This window comes from Gymnodraco acuticeps, unplaced genomic scaffold (assembly GCF_902827175.1).
Source record: "Gymnodraco acuticeps unplaced genomic scaffold, fGymAcu1.1, whole genome shotgun sequence".
Classification (NCBI taxonomy): Eukaryota; Metazoa; Chordata; class Actinopteri; order Perciformes; family Bathydraconidae; genus Gymnodraco; species Gymnodraco acuticeps.
The window spans coordinates 165001-183766 of record NW_022990182.1 but is presented as its reverse complement, the minus strand read 5'-3'; the positions used below and the strand labels follow the sequence as shown (position 1 = coordinate 183766).

At 47.5% G+C, this 18766-nt stretch overlaps 2 long non-coding RNA genes across 4 annotated transcripts; both read left to right on the top strand.

Moving 5' to 3' along the window:
• The first annotated feature begins 2407 nt into the window (after positions 1 to 2407).
• LOC117547218 lies at positions 2408 to 3286 on the top strand. Of its 2 annotated transcripts, XR_004569136.1 has the most exons (5): positions 2408 to 2466; positions 2548 to 2611; positions 2701 to 2793; positions 2986 to 3056; positions 3185 to 3286. It is a non-coding gene; the product is annotated as an uncharacterized LOC117547218 (long non-coding RNA). The 2 variants fall into 2 exon arrangements; XR_004569135.1 differs by having other exon boundaries at positions 2986 to 3284.
• Positions 3287 to 12551: 9265 nt separating this feature from the next.
• Positions 12552 to 13664, top strand: LOC117547217. 2 transcript variants are annotated; one of them, XR_004569134.1, is made up of 5 exons: positions 12552 to 12655; positions 12737 to 12800; positions 12890 to 12982; positions 13175 to 13245; positions 13374 to 13664. It is a non-coding gene; the product is annotated as an uncharacterized LOC117547217 (long non-coding RNA). The 2 variants fall into 2 exon arrangements; XR_004569133.1 differs by having other exon boundaries at positions 13175 to 13663.
• Positions 13665 to 18766: the final 5102 nt, after the last annotated feature.

Below are 18766 nucleotides of genomic sequence, written 5' to 3'. Positions count from 1 at the left end.
CATTAGAGATTTAGCTCTAACTCAAGTTAGCGTGGTCTGTACGTGTTTGCTCGGCCGGGAGAGGTGCCAATGAAAGGGCAGAGTTCTATGAATTCACAAACATAGAGAAATGTACCGATTACCGGCTGGATAAATTGATGTTTAAGTCTATCTTCTTCTATTGTACAAAACATTATTATCAGACTGTCCTTTTCATCAACTGTCCTATTTAACCAACAGTTCATAACACACTATAAAACTTTAGTCAAGAATAATCCTCTGTTTTGCCAAATGTAGAGCACTGTCCCTCACATCCCCCGATATGTTGTACAGATCAGTGTAATTTCCACAAACCCCCCTTGAGTAAGTGATACTTCTCTTGGGCAAACATAAGGCTAGACAGATGAATTGGAAAGTGAGAGAGCTGGAAAAGAAAATAACAAGAAAAGAAAGAAAGAAAAGTGTGATACAAAGACAAATAAATCAGGAGAGAAGTGAGGCAGAGCAGAATGAAACTGGGAGCCTCTAATTCTCCCACGTCTCTGTCTCACTCACACACCTGGTAGCAATTGAAAAGTAACCTTATTACCTCCAATCACTCACTTTCACTCTCACGCACGCTCACAGTGAAACAGAGACATCCACAGCCGCACACACCGGGATAACAAGCTCTATTTATGACCACCATCACACTTACTCCATTTCACTTTGATAGCTAGGTGTAATCTACAGCAAATTGTCCATGTCACCGGTACACCAACACTCAAACACACAGACACACATATGCTAATACAACATCAATTACTATTGTAACCAGGGTTCTAGCATTTCTTGATGCTGGTATGAGTAAAAACTGCATATGTCTCCTCAGAAAGGTATAGACCAACATTAGTGGCAGTCAACCAGGATTTCACAGACCATAAGTAAAACTCATTTACATACATTTGCCCTGACTTCCAGAAGTCCTGGTAGAATGACAGATGATATCCAAAGAATAAACTTTACCTGCTACTTCATCAGCCACGATAATTGACTCAACAACCAGTGGGCCTTTGTTCAAACCGGGAACATCCCTTGTTTTTTCTGTAGTTACAGACACCTGCATTGACGTGCCTAATGCTTTGTGTTGACCCAATGCACAGACACAATGGACAGTATGACTTCAGCTCTGAGACCGACTTAACATAACTAAGGAAAATGTTTGGAAATATTTAAGCACAATGTAATCCAAGAAAAGTCTGCCTTCCACCAAAGGCACATGTGCATAAAGGAGAGTGCAGGGTTCACTGAAAGGTTTAGTTAATGTAAATGCCAGTATCATCAACATACTGTACATGTGGGATCACCTCTGCTACAGGCTCAAAGGGTAACTGGCAGGTCCATTCTACAGACAGCTTAACTCTCGTGGCACAGTCATCTGGCATTGCACAGAAACTCTTCCCCTCAATTAGACTGACTGACCTTCCATTATTCATTACATTACATTACATTGCATTTAGCTGACGCTTTTATCCAAAGCGACTTACAATAAGTACATTCGACCAGGAAGACACAACCTTGAAGAAAACAGAATCATATAAGTACATCAGGTTTCATAGAGCCAAACATTTCAAGTGCTACTCAACTGGCTTTAGATAAGCCAGTCCTTTATTAGTATATAAGTGCTTTGTTAATAATTCTAACGCTCGAAGTGGAGTCGAAAGAGATGAGTTTTCAGTCTGCGCCGGAAGATGTGCAAGCTATCTGCTGTCCTGATGTCAATGGGGAGCTCATTCCACCATTTTGGAGCCAGGATAGAAAACCCACGTGTTTTTGCTGATGGGAACTTGGGTCCCTCTCGCAGCGAGGGCGCAGCGAGTCGTTTGGCTGATGTAGAGAGTGCACGTGTTGGGGTGTACGGTTTAACCATGTCCTGAATGTACGAAGGGCCAGATCCATTCGCAGCATGGTATGCAAGTACCAGTGTATTGAAGTGGATTCTAGCAGTTACCGGAAGCCAGTGAAGGGAGCGGAGGAGCGGAGTGGTGTGTTCCAATGGTGTTCCAATGGTTGGCAAATATAGCTGCCACATTAACCATACAACTGAGTCAGGCTTGCCCCAACATAGAAAGACTATAGTTGGGACTAAACTCTCTGTCCCGCTCCCCAGGTGGTCTACTGTGTTTGCCCCGTGTCTCCACATGAGCGAGGATCATGGGTCTATTCTTCCTCAAGCAACGAGGGGTTGCAAATAAGTCAGTTATTGAGGTAAGTAATAATCTTTACTCCCCTAGGCTGTTCTCATGCATCTAGAAATGTAGATAGCCAGGGACAGGTAGAACAGATGGAAAACTATTATGCTTAACCTGTGTGGGAATCTGACGTCATTGTCACCTGATGCGGTCACATGACCGGTGACCGAGTAAACAGGAAGCCATAAAAAGTTTGCCGTCAGTTCAAGAAAGTCACTCTTGGCTGCTTGTCACTGGTCTTCTCCCTCTCACAAAGGTAGGAATAACAGTTTTAAGGTGGTTTTATGGTCTTTTAAATTAACTTATGCAAGTGGCTCATTTAGTTTGGTTTTATTAGGGCGAGTGCAAGACGAGAGTTTACCATTGACGGAGGAAAACTCTCCCGACAGGCACAAGACCGGGTCTGTTATGAGTAATTTGCTTTTAAATGGCGTTTTTAAACCGACGTTTTTAATTGTGTTTTAAGCAACTTATTTATGTGTTTTTACAGAGCTTAATGTACACAACCGGCCCAGCTACCCGGGATATTAAGTGACCATTTCCCCGGCAGGATTAAGCCGAGTTGGAAACCTACTCTGTGGAAGTATGCCTTGTTTTTAACTATTTCATTTTATATTGAGTTGGTGAATGAGGCTGGCAACTAACATGTTATGTTGTTTCCTTTTCAAAAGGACCAGGCCAGCCACTGTCCTATAGTGTTTCTTGTGTATTTTCTTACCCATTTTCTTCATTTGCAGTGTATGGCAGTATAATCATTTTAATATTTGTGTCGTAGGTTGCGCTCCTCTGCGGCGTAGGCCTGGGCCCGGGTGGAACGCTGCCTGCCTTCAGTGTAGGGACTGCACGGTGTGACACTTTATTTTCTGTATGCTAAATATCTCACTGTTATTATTTTATAGAGATTGTGGTTTAAATATTGCATGCTTATGTTGTTTTGGTGTGTGGCTTTTCTTGTTTTTGTCCCTCACGATTAGCAGGCACTGCAACCCAGCGGACCGGGCCTGCCCAACTGAGGAGGGTAACTTATATATGTATTGAATTGTATTTGCCATTTTTATACTAGACATGAATCGACATTTTAAACTGTTTCCAAACACTTATTAAATAAAGCTGTGTTATGTTTTTGGAATTCATGCCTCTGTCATAATTGGACCGATTAAGGGAAGCTTTAAACAAAGCGATCCACGACTTACATTTAGGGTCCACGGGTTCCTCCTGCCCCTTAGCAGGAGGTGGCGTTGTCAAGTACTAGCTTTACATGTGGCAACCTCAGTCACGGTTACCACATTTTGGCGTTGTCAGCAGGATGACTTAAAAGAGGCATGAATTCCTGTATTTTTGGTTTCTTTGGTTTGTTTTGTTTATTGAAATAGAGACAGTGGCTGGCGCTGGACAACGGGACGAAGGCCCTTGGACTTGGATGAACCTGTAATGGAAACCAAAGGCCATTGACAACAAATGTGACCCCATTGCTGTTTAACTGTATTGCATACATCTCGAACACTTGTTTCTCATTTTTTTGCAAAGTTATTAACCAACCTACAAAAATGAGTGTTGATCAAGAGGTGGGAGAACTGTTTGCTCTGCGTGAAGAGGTACAGAGACTGCGTGTGGCGAATGAGCATCTACTCCAAGAAAGAGGTGCCAGTTCAGATGCAGCTACTACCAGTGCAAATACAGGTGGCTTACCTCCGAGCGGTAATGTAGCATCACCCAACTTGTCTACACCCCAAGTTGAGCGTTTTGTGTACATACAAAGAGAGAGAAAATGTCCCTACTTTTCAGGCTCCAGCTCTAAGATTGACATGTCCATATATGATTGGATAGAACCGTTGCAGTCATGTTTGAGAGACAGGCACATGACTGCCAGAGAGAAGGCCCTCTTTCTTTATGATCATTTGGAGGGGGAAGCAAAAACTGAAATCAGATTTCGTACTTTGGTGGAAAGGGAAAATCCTGATACAATTTTAGTCATTCTGAAAGACCTCCTCCTCCTTTGTAAGCCTGCAAAAACAGTTTTTTGATCGAAAACAAAGAGAGGGAGAGTCTTTAAAGGAATTCTCCCATTCTTTGTGGGAAATGATTGAGACTATCAAACGTGCATATCCAAATAGGTTGATGGACCAGATATTCTGGCTAGGGACCAGTTTGTGGAGTATGTGCGGGATATGGCCTTGCGCCGCGAGTTAAAGAGTCTCATAAGGCAACGTCCGGAAATTTCTTTTTTATCACTGCGTCAGGAGGGAATCAGGTGGGCTGAAGAGGGTGAGAGGCCTGCAGGACATGCTCGAGCTGGGCTACATCAATGTGGGGCAGATGTAAATTTAGGTGGAGCTTGCCATGCTGTTGGGGCTGGACCCGATCTGGTTTCTTTGGAAGAACTATTTAAGAAACAGCAGTTGCAAATTGAAAGCATTATAAAAGGTCTGTCTAAGATGGAAACTGTACTTGACCAATCTGTTTCTCGTGTCAATAAGCCCAACTACCAGTTTACTGCAGATGGCCAACCCATTTGCCTCCGCTGTCGGAAGCCTGGGCATGTCCTCCGCCAGTGTCGCCAGGGTCAGAGGCCACAAGCATCCAGCGTACCCAGTGACCGGCCAGAATGCAGCGTGGCTCCAGCTGCTGTAATATCGTCAGGTATGGGTTTTGCAGAAGAATCAATCGCTAATGATCACATTGTTTATGATGGTCACCCTAAGCAGGCCCCTCCCCTTGCAAACAACCTGCGACCCCTCATAGGTAAATGTCCTGTGGTAGAGGTACAGATGGGTGGTGTAAAGGTAAAGTGTTTGCTGGACACAGGTTCTATGGTCACAACCATAACAGAGTCACTCTTTAAAAAGGTGTTTCAACACTGGGATGCCCCTAAACTTAAAACATGCAGGTGGTTAGCTTTGAAGGCTGCCAACGGCCTAGAGATTCCCTATGTTGGATATCTTGAGTTGGATATCCAGGTGTTGGGTAAAAAGATTCCAAGTCGTGGGGTCTTGGTGTTGAAAGACACTGCTTCTGCCTTACAGCAACACAATGTGCCAGGGCTTTTGGGGATGAATGTAATCACAGAATGCTACAGAGAGCTATTTGCCCAACAAGGGGACGCATTGTTTGCCTCTTTGTCTGCCATCCAGGCAGAGACAGGCTGGGGGCCAGCTCTCCGCTACTGTCACAGACTCGAGGCCTGCCCACTAGTTCCGGGGGTAGTGTTCGTGTCCTCAGCAGGACTGGGGAGTGTATACCCGCTGGATCAGTAAAGTTTGTGCAAGTGACCTGCCCAAAAATTCCATACGCTCCGCCCACCACCATGCTTTTAGAGCCTGGGGGCTCAGATCTTGCTCCAGGCCTGCTTTTGTCCCCTTCCCTAGTGACAGTTGAAAACGGTGTTGCTTTTGTGCCGGTGGTTAATGTGGGAGCCACCGGAGCTGCAGTCCACTTTAAACAGGTGTTGGGTACATTGCATTTTGTTGAGGGGATTGAGGGGTCAGAACTGAGTTTTGAGGAGGAACATGTGGAGGGTGAAGTGGAGGAAGTCGTGACGGTAGTCAGTGCACAGGTTGTTGCAGAGGCCCCAGTTACCATTTCTGAAACAATTTCAGCCTTACGTTGCCCAGGGCTTTCACCCGCAGAAGAAATGCAGGCAAGGGAGCTGATAGGGAAGTATAGTCAAGTCTTCGCTAAACATGAGGGAGACCTAGGGTGTACTGATGAGATTGTACATGAGATTCCACTTCTTGATGAGGTCCATCCATCCATCTTCTCCCGCTTATCCGTGGTCGGGTCGCGGGGGTAGCAGTTCCAGCAGAGAGCCCCAAACTTTATTTTCCCTGGCGACATCAACCAGCTCTGACTGGGGGATCCCAAGGCGCTCCTAGGCCAGCGAAGAGATATAATCCCTCCACCTGGTCCTAGGTCTACCCCTTGGTCTCTTCCCTGCTGGACGTGCCTGGAACACCTCCCTAGGGAGGCGCCCAGGTGGCATCCTAACTCGGTGCCCGAACCACCTCAACTGGCTCCTTTCGACGCGAAGGAGGAGCGGCTCAACTCCGAGTCCCTCCCTGATGACCGAACTTCTCACCTTATCCCTAAGGGAGACACCAGCCACCCTGCGGAGAAAACCCATCTCGGCCGCTTGTATCCGCGATCTCGTTCTTTCGGTCATGACCCATCCTTCATGACCATAGGTGAGGGTAGGAACGAAAATGGCCCGGTAGACAGAGAGCTTTGCCTTCTGGCTCAGCTCCCTTTTCGTCACAACGGTGCGGTAAAGCGACTGCAGTACCGCTCCCGCTGCTCCGATTCTCCGGCCCATCTCACGCTCCATTGTTCCCTCACTCGAGAACAAGACCCCGAGATACTTGAACTACTTCACTTGGGGTAAGGACTCATTCCCTACTTGAAGTGGATAGTCCATCGGTTTCCTGCTGAGAACCATGGCCTCAGATTTGGAGGTGCTGATCCTCATCCCAGCCGCTTCACACTCGGTTGCGAACCGATCCAGTGAGTGCTGAAGGTCGCAGACCGATGAAGCCATTAGAACCACATCATCTGCAAAAAGCAGTGGTGCAATCCTTAGTCCACCGAACTGCAGACCCCCTCCCCCACGACTACGCCTCGAAATCCGATCCATGTATATTACAAACAGGATTGGTGACAAAGCGCAGCCCTGGCGGAGGCCAACCCTCACCGGAAATGTGTCCGACTTACTGCCGAGGACCCGGACACAGCTCTCGCTTTGGGAGTACAGAGATTGGATGGCCCTGAGTAGAGACCCCCCTCACACCATACTCCCGCAGCACCTCCCACAGTAACTCCCTGGGAACTCGGTCATACGCCTTCTCCAAGTCTACAAAACACATGTAGACCGGATAAGCGTACTCCCAGGCCCCCTCCAGGATCCTTGCGAGAGTAAAAAGCTGATCCGTCGTTCCACGACCAGGACGGAATCCGCATTGTTCCTCCTCAATCTGAGGTTCGACAATCGGCCTGACCCTCCTTTCGAGTACCTTAGAGTAAACTTTCCCGGGGAGGCTGAGTAGTGTGATGCCTCTGTAATTGGCACACACCCTCTGATCCCCCTTTTTAAAAAGGGGAACCACCACCCCGGTCTGCCACTCCTTCTGTACTGTTTCCGACTTCCACGCAACGTTGATGAGACGTGTCAACCATGACAGTCCCTCAACACCCAGAGCCTTCAGCATTTCCGGGCGGATCTCATCCACCCCCGGGGCTTTGCCACTGTGGAGTTGTTTGACGACCTCAGTGACCTCCCCCCGGGAGATTGGTGTTGATCCCCCGTCATACTCCAGCTCTGCCTCTAACATAGAGGGCGGAGTTGTCGGGTTCAGGAGTTCCTCAAAGTATTCCTTCCAACGCCCTAACACTCCATCAGTTGAGGTCAACAACGTCCCATCCTTACTGTACACAGCTTGGATGGTTCCCTGCTTCCCCCTCCTGAGGTGTCGGACAGTTTTCCAGAACAACTTTGGTGCCGCCCGAAAGTCCTTCTCCATGTCTTCTCCGAACTTCTCCCACACCCGCTGCTTTGCCTCGGCCACGGATGAGGCTGCTGCCCTTCGGGCCTGTCGGTACCTTGCAACTGCCTCGGGAGTCCCCCGGGATAACAAATCCCTGAAGGCCTCCTTCTTCAGTCGGACGGCTTCCCTGACCACCGGTGTCCACCAGGAGGTTCGAGGGTTACCGCCCCTTGAGGCACCTAGGACCTTGAGACCACAGCTCCCCGCCGCGGCTTCGGCAATAGAGGCTTTGAACACCGACCACTCTGGTTCAATGTCCCCAACCTCCACAGGAATGCCCGAAAAGCTCCGCCGGAGGTGCGAGTTGAAGGCCTCCTGAACTTGGGCCTCCTCCAGACGTTCCCAGTTCACCCGAACTACACGTTTGGGCTTACCAGGTCTATCCAGAGGCTTCCCCCGCCACTCGACCCAACTCACCACCAGATGGTGATCAGTTGACAACTCCGCCCCTCTCTTTACCCGAGTGTCCAAAACATACGGCCTCAGGTCCGATGATACGATAACGAAATCGATCATGGACCTTCTGCCTAGGGTGCTCTGGTACCACGTACACTTATGAGCATCCTTATGTTCGAACATGGTGTTTGTTATGGCCAATCCATGACTAGCACAGAAGTCCAGTAACAAAGCACCACTCCGGTTCAGATCAGGGGGGCCGTTCCTCCCAATCACGCTCCTCCAAGTGTCTCCATCATTGCCCACATGCGTTGAAGTCTCCCAGCAAGATTAAAGAGTCCCCTTCAGGAGCCCCATACAGGACTCTTTCCAGGGTCTCCAAGAAGGCCGTATACTCTGAACTGCTGTTGGGTGCATAAGCACACACAACAGTCAGAGTTTTCCCCCCCCATAACCCGCAGGCGTAGGGAGGCGACCCTCTCGTCCACTGGGGTAAACTCCAACAACGAAGCACCTAACCGGGGACTTGTGAGTATCCCCACACCCGCCCGGCGCCTCACACCTTGAGCAACTCCGGAGAAGAATAGAGTCCAACCCCTATCCAGAAGTAAGGTTCCAGAGCCGACGCTGTGCGTAGAGGTGAGCCCAACCAGATCCAACTGGTAACGCTCCACCTCCCGCACAAGCTCCGGCTCCTTCCCCCCCAGAGAGGTGACGTTCCACGTCCCCAAAGCCAGCTTCTGTCGCCCGGGTCTGGTCCGTCGAGACCCTCCGCTTTCACTGCCACCCTTCTGGCAGCGCACCCGACCCCATCGATGTTTCCCGTAGGTGGTGGGCCCGCGGGACGGAGAAGCGGAGGTGTTGCCCACGTTGCCTTTTCGGGCTGGGCCCGGCCGGGCTCCGTGGCAAGCCCGGCCACCAGACGCTCGCCGACGAGTCCTCCTTCTGGGCCTGGCTCCAGAAGGGGACCCCGGGCTTCCTCCGGGCCGGGTATCCTCACTTCTTGTGTCGTCTTTCATGAGGTCTTTTGAACCAATCTTAGTCTGGCCCCTTGCCTGAGACCAATTTGCCATGGGAGACCCTACCAGGAACACAAGGTTCCAGACAACACAGCCCCCAGGTTCATCAGGGCACACAAACCTCTCTACCACGGTAAGGTGCTGGTTCTTCAGAGAGGCTTGATGAAGTCCCTGTCCGCCAAAGATATAGACAAATTCCCCCTACGCAGTGGCAGGCAGTTAAGGATCACATTAAGCAGCTGCTTGATAGTAAAGTCATCCGGGAGAGCAGCAGTCCTTATGCTTCCCCCATTGTGTTGGTGCGCAAGAAGACTGGAGAGATTAGGATGTGTGTGGATTACCGGCAACTCAATGCTAAAACTCGGAAAGATGCCTACCCACTACCCCGCATCGAGGAAACTCTGGATGCTCTTGCTGGCGCTCAATGGTTCTCCACATTAGATCTGGCAAGTGGCTACAATCAGGTTCCTGTCGCTGAGAAGGATAGAGCCAAGACAGCCTTTTGTACGCCTTTTGGACTGTTTGAGTTTGAGAGAATGCCTTTTGGCTTGTGTAATGCTCCTGGGACTTTTCAGAGACTTATGGAAAGAATATTTGGTGACCAGAGCCTTCAGTCAGTCCTTCTCTATCTGGATGATGTCATTGTTTTCTCTACCTCCATAGAACAGCATCTGCAGCGGTTGGAGATTGTCCTCAGCAGATTCCAAATGAAAGGCCTTAAGGCCAAAATGAGCAAATGCCACTTCTTTCAGAAAGAGGTGCAGTACCTTGGACACCGGGTGTCCAGTGAAGGAGTGGCAACTGATCCAAACAAGATTTCTGCCGTGGAGAACTGGAGGGTACCCCGAGATGTGACTGAAGTAAGATCTTTCCTTGGGTTCTGCAGCTATTACCGTCGCTTTGTAAAGGGGTTTGCACAATTGGCTGCGCCCCTACATCAACTGGTGGCAAATGTCATCAGAGTAGCCAAAGAAAGCAGAAAAAGGCCAGCAGTTATACTGCTTACCATGTGGACGGAGGAATGCAATCACAGTTTCAGTGAATTGAAGAGGATGTTTACTAGTACACCCATCTTAGCCTTTGCCGACTTCACAAAACCTTTTGTCCTTGAGGTGGATGCTAGTCATCAGGGACTAGGAGCTGTACTGTCACAAGACCACCAGGGCAAATTAAGACCAGTGGCCTATGCAAGTCGTTCACTGAGGGGTTCAGAGCGCAACATGGAGAACTATAGCTCTATGAAACTAGAGTTCCTGGCACTGAAGTGGGCAATATCAGAGAAATTCAGGGAATATTTGTTGGGCAGTAAGTGCACAGTGTACACTGATAACAATCCCCTAAGCCATTTTCAGAACATTAAGCTGGGGGCCACTGAGCAAAGATGGGCAGCTCAATTAGCAGCTTTTGACTTCACTGTGCATTACAAACCTGGAAGAAACAATGGAAATGCTGACTCTCTCTCTCGCCAGTACAGTGACCAGGATGTGCCTCAAGAGCAGCCGAACCAACGTGCCAACACCTCCTCAAATATTTCGCCTGACGTCGAGAAACCTGTGGTAGTGGCACAGCAGCAAATCGGAGTCTTCCCAAGCAGATCACCAGACGATCTGGCTACACTGCAAGGTGCTTACCTCACCATTGAAGTCTTTCTTTCATTCTGGAAAAGAGGAAAGCCACCAAATATGGAAGAGAGGTTACTACTCTCAAAGGATGTCAAGCGTCTTGTCCAGCAATGGGATTGCATTCTGGAAAAAGAGGGTGTACTGTATAGGCAGGTCACAGCCCCTCATGGGGAAGTCTATGCACAACTGCTTCTGCCCATGTGCCTGCACGAAGAACTTTTAAATAACCTCCACGACAAACATGGACACCAGGGGGTGCGACGGACCACTGACCTGGCCAGGCAGAGATGTTACTGGCCTGGTATGGGGGCTGATATAGAGAACCACTGTCGGAGTTGCCAACGCTGTGTATTGTCGAAAGCTGTCCAGCCTGGGGTGAAGACCTACCAGGGTACTCTGTTGGCCACCCAACCAATGGAGATACTGGCCATAGATTTCACCTTGCTGGAGCCTGCAACTGACGGTAAAGAGAATGTGCTGGTCATGACCGACGTGTTCTCGAAATACACGCAGGCGGTGCCAACTAAGGACCAGACTGCTCTCACGGTAGCGAAAGTCCTAGTCGACAGCTGGTTCAACCGGTTCGGCGTACCAAAGAGAATACACTCTGATCAGGGGAGAAACTTTGAGAGTGCCCTCATCCGGCAGGTTTGCCAGTTATATGGGATTGAGAAGTCCAGGACTACGCCATACCATCCACAGGGAAATGGCCCAATGTGAGAGATTCAACCGGACACTTCACGACCTGCTCCGATCTCTTCCCCCGGAGAAGAAGCGTGTATGGCCAAAGTACATCTCCCAGCTAGTGTGGGCATACAACACCTCAGCACATCGCTCGACTGGGAATACCCCTTATAGCTTAATGTTTGGTGTGCCACCACGGGTCCCTGCAGATTTTCTCTTGGGAGAAGGTACCCCAGAAGACACAACCAGCTCCTGGGATGAGTGGGTCCAGCAGCATCGGGAACGGCTACAAGTAGCAAGAGACTTGGCACGAAAGAACCTACAACAGGCAGCAGACTACCGACAGCAACATCACAACCAGCAGGCACGCGATGCAGGTTTTACAGAAGGACAGCTGGTCTACTTGAAGGATCATCAATGTAAAGGTCGTCGCAAGATCCAGGATGTCTGGTCACCAGTTCTTTATCTGGTGGTTAGAGTGCCCACTGAGTCTGGTGGGCCGTACACCATTACCAGAGCTGATGGCACTGCTGATGTTCGGCAGGTGCATAGGGCCGAGATGAGGGCAGCGCATCTTGAAATTCTACCATCTGCACCAATGACACTTAACCCATGTCTGTCGTCCAGCAACCAAGACATCCCTGCCAGTGACTCCGGCAGTAGTGAAGATGAAGAGATCCTGGGTTGGAGAAGTAAAAGAAGACTCCCTCAAAACCCTGATTCAACTCCACAGGATGTCCCACAGCCCTTCCCCAACCGAACATCCAGCACCCAAGGTGCAGTCAATGGCGATTCAATCATACTCCCTGGTAGGCAGGAGGCACTACCATCCCAAAGAGAGGCGTCAGCTCCCAGAAGAACAACCCGGGCTACTGCTGGAAGAAACCTAAACCCACATAACCTTCCAAGGTCCACAGTGACTAGCAACAACGCAATGGGTGTGGTGAGGGCGGCTGCTCCCTGGGTGCCTGAAATGGTTAATGCCCACTTGTTTAGACCCTGGTTGTGAGTAACTTGTCGTCGGGGCGACGACACTTTTTGATGGGGTGAATGTGGGAATCTGACGTCATTGTCACCTGATGCGATCACATGACCGGTGACCGAGTAAACAGGAAGCCATAAAAAGTTTGCCGTCAGTTCAAGAAAGTCTCTCTTGGCTGCTTGTCACTGGTCTTCTCCCTCTCACAAAGGTAGGAATAACAGTTTTAAGGTGGTTTTATGGTCTTTTAAATTAACTTATGCAAGTGGCTCATTTAGTTTGGTTTTATTAGGGCGAGTGCAAGACGAGAGTTTACCATTGACGGAGGAAAACTCTCCCGACAGGCACAAGACCGGGTCTGTTATGAGTAATTTGCTTTTAAATGGCGTTTTTAAACCGACGTTTTTAATTGTGTTTTAAGCAACTTATTTATGTGTTTTTACAGAGCTTAATGTACACAACCGGCCCAGCTACCCGGGATATTAAGTGACCATTTCCCCGGCAGGATTAAGCCGAGTTGGAAACCTACTCTGTGGAAGTATGCCTTGTTTTTAACTATTTCATTTTATATTGAGTTGGTGAATGAGGCTGGCAACTAACATGTTATGTTGTTTCCTTTTCAAAAGGACCAGGCCAGCCACTGTCCTATAGTGTTTCTTGTGTATTTTCTTACCCATTTTCTTCATTTGCAGTGTATGGCAGTATAATCATTTTAATATTTGTGTCGTAGGTTGCGCTCCTCTGCGGCGTAGGCCTGGGCCCGGGTGGAACGCTGCCTGCCTTCAGTGTAGGGACTGCACGGTGTGACACTTTATTTTCTGTATGCTAAATATCTCACTGTTATTATTTTATAGAGATTGTGGTTTAAATATTGCATGCTTATGTTGTTTTGGTGTGTGGCTTTTCTTGTTTTTGTCCCTCACGATTAGCAGGCACTGCAACCCAGCGGACCGGGCCTGCCCAACTGAGGAGGGTAACTTATATATGTATTGAATTGTATTTGCCATTTTTATACTGGACATGAATTGACATTTTAAACTGTTTCCAAACACTTATTAAATAAAGCTGTGTTATGTTTTTGGAATTCATGCCTCTGTCATAATTGGACCGATTAAGGGAAGCTTTAAACAAAGCGATCCACGACTTACATTTAGGGTCCACGGGTTCCTCCTGCCCCTTAGCAGGAGGTGGCGTTGTCAAGTACTAGCTTTACATGTGGCAACCTCAGTCACGGTTACCACACCTGGAAAGGCAAAGCAACTTCTTGTGTTCTTGTCATAGGAAAACCAAACGAGAACTCTCACCGACTGCAAAACTGGATCAGCACCTCAAGCAATATCACAGCAACTGTTAACTCCAAGCTAGCTGCTAAATGGAACACATTAGCACAACAGATACCTACAGAAAGGGGTTGGTGAATATACAGTCAATCACAGCCTTAGAGAGCAACAGGTTACCATAAGACCGTAAAGTATCAAGAAGGATGAGAAATATAAAATGCTACACAGAAGGTGTTTGACCTGCCAAACACAGAATGTGCTTTCCTCCCTTGGAACTGCCAAAAACACAACGGAAAATCTGATCCTCCATGGCAATTCATAAACGGTAAATGCCAGGCTAACAGAAAGAAGATCAATGAAGCTTGAAGTAGACTACAACCAATCATTTATAGTCTCAATGTTTTGGTATCCAACACGTCACACTGGTGACTGTTTATTAAAGACATAACGTGTTTTTTGTTCACTGCTTTTTTTGTTTAATTCTATAAACTACTGACAACATTTAACAGACAAGACGGATTTAACAGACACTGGAATGGAATGGCTGCCATACATGAAAAGGAAAAATGTGCAGTGGTCTCTACATTTTTCCAGAGCTGTATATAGAAAGAAAAAAACTGGCAACAGCAGAGAAGATTATTGTATTGCATTGCTGAAAGAGCATTTGAAATGCAGCAGTGGGGTCTGCTGCGAAGTTCAAATTACTAAATGAATGACAAGATCTGAGTTGCACCATCAGAATTAATTTCTGTCCACTTGGACAAGCAATGATCAGAACTCATGAAACACATAGAAATCTGTAAATGGGTGCAGAACAGTGGCTTGGGCTGACCCTCTGCTTCTGGCAGCGATTGAAGCTCGCCGTGGCAACAGTTGGCTGAAGTGAAAGCTTCACGGCCTGAAAGGGGACGTCAAGTCTTTCCTTGATGCAACGAGAGGGGTCTGTCTGCAGACCTCCACTCTCAGGACAGTTCCGGTGCAGGCTTCACTCTCAGGAGACCTCCACTCTCAGTTCAGGAAGTGACGATTCTGACGAACACGTTTTTTTCCCCGCCACCCGAAGGACTCGTCTGATGGAAGTTTTCAAATCACAATGGAAGAATCATCACGGAGGTGATGACCCCCCCAGACTGGTTCTCGTAAAAGTTGACTTAGCCATTGTTCGCTCAAATGACACCATGGAGGAATGTAACAGGAGTTCAATCACGAGTGCCTATTTTCACTTTTCCCCCTATTTTCCCCGGTTCTATTCATTTTTGGCTATTTCACCCGGTTCCTTCTACCGGGGACACTGCCCGGTCTCGGGTGTCCCCCCACGGCCTGTGTCCAGCCGTTTCCCCCCCCCACTCATCCATATATTAACGGATTTTGACCATTTTTGTTGCATTTTTCTCCTCTCCTCTCACTGATCGAATGGCTTACGCGACCCACCATTGGAGGGCCTCCGTCTAGTGCCGGTGCTCTGGCAGTCGGTTCCTCCGAACTGCGGGTTCGACTCTGATGGCCGGGAGGGTGTGCTGCGTTGGGGTGGGGGACTTCCCCCACTCTGCGTGTCTCTTCCTTTCCGGGCCGGCCGATATGAAGCGTGACCAAGACGCATCGTCTGACTCAGGGGTCCCACCACGGGTCCCGCAGCGGGGTGGAGGTTCCGGGCTGGAACCTCTAGTACGATTTGATTTTATATTTGCGTGCATTTCCTGTTTGGGAAGTGGCGCTATACTGATAATGGCGATTTTATTTTGTAATTCTTAGCGTGCACAGATTCCTGTCCTGAGAGTGGAGGTGTCCTCAGAGTGGAGGTGTCCTGAGACTGGCGCCTGCAGGCAGGCTCCTATGGATGCAACAGAGAGAAAATAGGTCTCCAAAGAGCCTCTGAGAAAATAAACGTAAAGGTCTAAAACCCAGCCCACAGTTGGAATTATTTAAAAGCTACAACAGATTATTCAGTTTCATCCTGATGACTGTATAAAGCGCAATACATGAATATAATCTTTATTTGGAAAAATCACCACAGCTACAGCTCTCTCTCTTTCCTTGAAATGCGTGCCTGAATAACTCGGCCAGCACTGCTAATCCAGAATACAAAGGTTAACATGGAGCAGTTACACTGCAGCTAGCTACGAGCTAACTGCAAGATGAGCAATGTGCTCCTCCGGCTTGAAACAGCTGAACAAGCTGTTACCAGCACCAAAGATTGGACCTGCATCAGCCTGACACTTTACACAGCCCCATTTCTCTTCATCTGCATAATAACGAACACTGTTTTACTTTTGTAAGTGTTTGTACATGTGTGATTTGGTGGTTAATCTCTGAGCTGGATTGTGTGACTTTCTGTAATGAACATATGGGGAACATGGCCTCTCCACATAGACACAAACACGCTATACACACCATGTCCTTAATCAAACGACATTATTTATTTTTATCTTGGATTTGGTTACTGATTACCATTTGAATGTAGAACTGGTAATTGTAACAGAATATTTTTTGGAATGTTTTGGAATGTTGTCATGCCAAAGTCAGGGCAGTTAGTAAATGTTTGGCCAATGTGGCTTGTAGGTGTGATGACACATGGCCTTAGAACACCGTTTCAGAACAATGCATGACCACTGACCATCATCATTAACGGACACCTGTGACATGGACATTGCCATTCTCAAGGCCCTGAATGATGAAGGTAGAAACATAGACAGAAAAGCTTCTCATGACACACATTTAAAATCTAAAAGTAAATCAAGGGCTGGTCTTACAATACATTTTAACAGCCTCCATAAGTCATTATCAACTTTGTTCCTTTTTTATTATCTATTCAGCACATTTTACATTTGACTTCCTTTGCTATCCAGCCTACTTTTATAACATGGCTCCAGTATTTATCATTTGTTTTGTTTAAATACCAAGCCCAACATAAACAGTCATAAATCTTCCATAAAGAACACAGCATATATTTCCCAGGGGGCTCTGGGTTTCAGGTCCCCTCAGTGGAGCCGCTCACACTTCCTGACTGTAAATGGTAAATTCCCCTGAAGCTCGTTGTCCCATTTTAACAACTATGTAAGGTCTTGTTTTCATTTCAAGAAAGATAGGATTTTTACTTTTGTATTTCTTAGTTAAAAGTTGGCACAAACCGCCTTCACTTCCAACAACAGAACATTTAGAGCATGAATCATTCTCTACAGTACATTTCAAAATAGGGGCGAAGGCACGTTATGGTAACCTGCAGAACTATCTGAGGGTTTTAACCCAGCCACTGTTAAAATGATTATGCACTTGTCGGGGGCGAGGTAGTTCCAGTGAAGGGCTTTCCAGTGGTTAGGGGGCGCTTAAGGTCACAGCACTCTCAGTCTATATGCAATCTGAAGAGGTCATCCAATAAAAGGGCATCTTTTATTCCAACCATATTAAAACCCACACAGTCTTGCCCTTTGTTTCACTTTATTTGAATGAAGAATCAAACCACACATACCACAATAAATATAAACACATCAGATCGTGTTGATGTCTTCATGTTCATGTCAATTCAAAAGAGACCCATGACTGGAAAAGACAAACACCACATTTACGTGTATTCAAAATAAAACAACACAACATATGCCCATTTGTACCACACTTAGGTATGATGGAAGTCTTTACATCTACCATTTAAATACAACACTTAATACTTCGGTTGTTTTATTCATCCTCAACAACATCACAAAATCACAAACTAAAGTTTTTCTACGAATCAGTTCAGGACTGCTCCATCTTCCAATGTATTTCAAACATTTTATTAATACAATGATGCAATTATTATTCATTATTTAAATCAACCTGAGCAGCAAAGAGTGAAATAGTTAGAGATTTTGGGTTGCAAAAGAGGGACTAATACTGTGCATTTATTAGCTCAGGGGGTGGGTCGCTCTAAGACCCTGAAACAAAGCAGGATTACAATATTCATCCAATATCGTTGTTGAGGTCAATGTAACGTATTGTGAATGCAACAACTCTGTAAACCATTGTCAAATAACCTGAGAGAGCAACTGACACCTCTGTCATGGCATCAACGGACTATACCATTGTAGCCTCACTAAGTGTGTTATTGTATTTGTACTTTAGATGGTGTGAGTTTATATATGTTGTGCACCCAATTTCTTCAAGATGAGAAATGGTTGTGTGGGTCTATTTGCCAGGGGTTCAGGAGCAGACAAACATGTTATATGGAGTTGAACATAAACAAATTAAATGAAGCACAAAGACACTTCCACACAACACATGTACAGCCCAACTAAACTTTAGCATCCTTGAAAACGTCAAGACCAATAAAAAGAAAAAATACTAGATAACTTGCCACTGGATGAGATCCGCCCGGAAATGCTGAAGGCTCTGGGTGTTGAGGGACTGTCATGGTTGACACGTCTCATCAACGTTGCGTGGAAGTCGGAAACAGTACCGAAGGAGTGGCAGACCGGGGTGGTGGTTCCCCTTTTTAAAAAGGGGGATCAGAGGGTGTGTGCCAATTACAGAGGCATCACACTACTCAGCCTCCCCGGGAAAGTTTACTCTAAGGTACTCGAAAGGAGGGTCAGGCCGATTGTCGAACCTCAGATTGAGGAGGAACAATGCGGATTCCGTCCTGGTCGTGGAACGACGGATCAGCTTTTTACTCTCGCAAGGATCCTGGAGGGGGCCTGGGAGTACGCTTATCCGGGCTACATGTGTTTTGTAGACTTGGAGAAGGCGTATGACCGAGTTCCCAGGGAGTTACTGTGGGAGGTGCTGCGGGAGTATGGGGTGAGGGGGTCTCTACTCAGGGCCATCCAATCTCTGTACTCCCAAAGCGAGAGCTGTGTCCGGGTCCTCGGCAGTAAGTCGGACACATTTCCGGTGAGGGTTGGCCTCCGCCAGGGCTGCGCTTTGTCACCAATCCTGTTTGTAATATACATGGATCGGATTTCGAGGCGTAGTCGTGGGGGAGGGGGTCTGCAGTTCGGTGGACTAAGGATTGCACCACTGCTTTTTGCAGATGATGTGGTTCTAATGGCTTCATCGGTCTGCGACCTTCA